The 4,169-nt window shown below is 36.2% G+C and overlaps 1 long non-coding RNA gene across 1 annotated transcript; it reads right to left on the reverse strand.

The window, feature by feature from the left end:
- Window positions 1-398: 398 nt before the first annotated feature.
- LOC145980815 (uncharacterized) lies at window positions 399-3,365 on the reverse strand. Its single transcript, XR_014440888.1, has 3 exons — window positions 3,278-3,365; window positions 1,387-1,571; window positions 399-585 (listed from the first exon to the last, which is right to left on the reverse strand). It is a non-coding gene; the product is annotated as an uncharacterized LOC145980815 (long non-coding RNA).
- Window positions 3,366-4,169: the final 804 nt, after the last annotated feature.

The following is a 4,169-nucleotide window of genomic DNA, read 5'->3' on the forward strand; positions in this document are numbered from 1 at the left end:
TCGCTTGGGGTACTACGTATTTACTAAAGTACAAAGGCTGTGAATTTGAGTAACAACCGTGTAGTATCGTCGCAAGAGTTTTGTGTTCTAATGAGCAGACAGGTGTACGGAATATTAACATGCCTGATCTAATCTTTTGTTAATATTTTATTTGGTCAGGCATATTGCATCTTTCATGCGTGAAGATTTTAAAATTCTGAGATAAAATATGCTAAAAATAAATATAATTCTAAAATTATTTTGTATACTTTTTAAAACTGACGTTAATCATATTTTCAAAATATTATAAACTTAAGACGAAAAAACGTACTATAGTTCCATTTCAAACAACATATGTAGCTTAATTTTTAATATGTTGACTTGTACTGAGGAAAATTTGTAAAACACATTTGTAATTTTTAAATATTAATTTATTTAGAAATACTTTTTTTGGTGAACATGTTCACAATATGTAATTTTTTTGTTGGTATGTTTTCCAATTTGTTGTGCTTCACGCAGTTCTAGTAGCTCCCAGCAAAAGGGACCACATGGAACCGTTCCCTATGTCATTGTCCAAGCGATGTTCTGCAAGGTGGTTTCAGATGTCTGCAAATGAAAATAGAAAATTCGTTAATAATACCTTACCAGCAATTTTTCATTCATAGAAAAGCTAACAAATAATACTATACGATTAAATATTTTGACAGATAAATGATGTAACTAATGTGACTAATTTCAGATTTCTTGAAATAATATTCTGTGCAATATACACCGAATGCCTCCAGTCTAAATCTATTTCAATTAAAAATTATCTTTATGGAAAGCTCTAAACAGTTTTCGCTGATACACTGTTATATCTACATGAGATTTTAACTAAGGTACTATTCTGGGACTTCATCATATCTTAGTAAATGCTGGGGTAATATATTCAAGAAAAACTCTTGAAATTTTACTTCCACACCATTGGCTCAGATATATTTAACGTTATAGAATACTAAATTCAATTTGTAATATTTATGAACATTTAAAAAGCGTTAAGAAACATTGATTCTGATTTCAACGTAGAAATTCTCGCTAATTTTAACTTTGGTATAAACTTTTAAGAAACAATGGTCAATTGAGTCAATTATTATTTATATCTGATACACGACTTTTATTATCAGAAAATAATTCCCTCATCCAAGTTTTTAATTCCAATAAATGTAGCCTAAATTAGTATATTTAGACATTATTTCTCTTTTCGTCTTTTTCATATTTCACAAGAAAAACAATACGTTTTGGAAAAACAAAAGACTTTCTTTGAAACGTAATGAATCAGAATTTCAGTAAAATTAAGGTCTATGAATAGTATATTAGCTGGTGTTGCAAGATATTGTATGACCATCATCAGTAAAGTTAGGTAAGTACCTTTAACCGTAGTATGGGTAGCCATATCCTCCAAGACCGTAGCCGTAGCCGAGACCAGAATAGCCAAGACCATATCCGTAGCCAAGACCACCGTAGCCAAGTCCGTAGCCCAAAATTTGTCTCTTTTCCTTGGTGGATTCCTGGGCGAAGGAAACAGCCAACAAGGCGAAGAGGACGATCAAAGCCTAGAAAATAATAGACACATAAATATTTGGTGGACGCTACAATAAACTGCACTATATATTCGCCTTATATACTTATGCCTCTATGCATGCTCCTGTGATTTCGAGAGAACGTGTAAATAGTCTTCCTAGAGACTGTAAGTTTGTTTTACAAAAGATTCGAATATATCCTACAATGCATTTATTATTTGGACAATATTGTTCAGTTTACTAATTCTATCGGCAAGCGATCCACTTGATTTAAGGGACTGAAATTTGTCAGCTTTTACAAAACTTTGTTTTAAGTCAAATTGGTACTGAGATAGGTTATTGGGACTGGGCCTACAGTTTAATGTTATATCAGAACCATCATGCACTCCATAGAAAATATAGCCTAGGACCCCTTGATTACAACGCGACAACGTAACCAGTAATCTATTTGGAAGGCCCTTGTCAATTTCGGAAAGAGTGTAACATAACGTATGATTATTGTATGATTTCTGTCTCATGTAGGTAAGTTACTGGTTAGGTTTCATTAACGGCTTCGGTATCTCCTTGTGTTGGAAGAGAATGACAAGTCATTAGTTTTTCGTATTAACATCTGTAGGTTTATTTCGATGATTATTATGTCAAGTACACTTAGATTGTCCGATGTATCTATTAAACTGCATAACAATTGAACTTCGTCGGTTAGTTTGGCGAAGTATACGTAGATGGCAAAGATCGGTATGTCGTCCTAAACTGAGAAAAATATTTCGGTATTTGAAATGAACAGAGAGACAACTGGAATTGCTCAAGTGCTCTGTACATTGAGTCTCATCTTTTTAACATGTAAAGTTTTTAAACGTACAAACAGGAGCAACAGCATAGAAGAAAGACTTGTATTAGCTGCTTAAATGTCAGTTCTGCTCCGTGAGATGGTCGAAAGATGTGGTCAACACCGTTCTTCATTGTTCTCACCTTACCGCTTTAAAGGGACCGTCGTCGCCTTGCAATCAAGAAATCCCGGGTTCGATACCCGGTGGAGGCACATAGTGGTTCGGATTCCACTTTAACCTGTAGGTCCAGCCCAGATTCGCGTTTTCTGTGCACAAAATGGATTTAAAAACAAACTCAAAGGTCATGCCGATTTAACTAAATGGAAAGAATCTTTGGTTAGGGCAGTTCTTCCCAATGTGTGCGCCGCGGTCCCCTGTAGTTGGCTTACAGCGGCGCCGAGCAATGTTCCAATATTTTCACTGAAGTGATATGATTGTCCCACATATGTGCTTTTTAGTACTTTTTACAGAATATAAAATGTTTCTGAATTTCAAATATGTTTTCTTTTTTAACTTAAGGCAAGCAACCTAACCACAGTAACTGAACGTTGCAAGTGTTAGATAGGCCTACATTCCGATTGGGGCGCCGCGGAAAATTCTTGAAACACTAAGGGCGCCGTGAAACGAAAAAGTTTGGGAACCCCTGGGTTAGGGTAGTTAGGGTATTGCACTTCATTAAACTGCAGATCGAGTCCCGATTAGCCTTTCTGTGCATCAAGTGAACTTAAAAACAAACTCAAAGGTTTTACCCATTTAACTAAACTGGAAGAATCTTTGGTTAGGGTATTGCAAAAATATCTTCTTTTAGTTAACAGTACACTTTCGAATCAGGACCAATACGAACTGCTAACTGAATTCGAACTGAGCCTCTCAGATACAATACCAATGCAACAATGCCAGTACAATACTTACAAGAAACTTCATGTTGATTGTTGGTGGTCTTGTGTAAGCAACTTTGCACAATGTCCACAGCTGGTTTTCAAGCACCTTTTATACTGCACATAGGACCTCGACCTTGCTTTTACCACCATCCGCATTTACAAATTTAACCTTGGCTTTGGCTGCAGAAATCTAGTTTTGGGTGCAGCTAACGCCCCGTCTGTTAACCAGAAGATAACGCAGGTATGTACATTGAAACGCACGCCATAATCGAGGAGCGTACTGGGCGGCCGAATCAGGAAGCTTGCCAATAAGAACAGACATAAATTACGACAGAAACATTGTCGTGACTTCATTTCTTTTTCGGCAAGGTTAACCATTGTTGCGGGGAGCTATTTTGCATGGTAAGGACAATAGAAAAATATAGTTCATTTCCACTTGCGAGATTACAGGAAGAGACATTTCCTTTCGCGTCCTCACGCACGGATTTTATGCGTTTGGCATACTAACCACTGAGTATTAAGAGGAAATTGAAGTAAACAAACTTTTGTTGTAATGTTCCTCAAACAAATGACAACCTGTGTTCCACACGAAAGCTGGGATTCCAATTTTGAATTGTGAAACGTACCTCATGATTTTGAAAATTGGACGAACGTTATATTCCAGTTGATAATCTTGCGCCAATCACCTATCGCGTTGTGTGACCTAGACTCGAACTTATGTACAAAATGACGTCTCGTTGGCTATAAATTGCATGAAACTGTGAAGCCTCTACGTGACGTCATCTTATCATGTTTAGTTGAAAATACTATTTGACTACTCTAGGACGTTGATAAAATTCAAGTATAATTCCCAGTTTTCAAGGCGAACTATCCAAAAATTCAAGCAGATGTTTTCTCTATTTCAGCCTTATGCATTACCCCCT

The sequence above is a fragment of the Lepisma saccharinum genome, chromosome 28 (assembly GCF_977018435.1).
Source record: "Lepisma saccharinum chromosome 28, izLepSacc3.1, whole genome shotgun sequence".
Taxonomy (NCBI): domain Eukaryota; kingdom Metazoa; phylum Arthropoda; class Insecta; order Zygentoma; family Lepismatidae; genus Lepisma; species Lepisma saccharinum.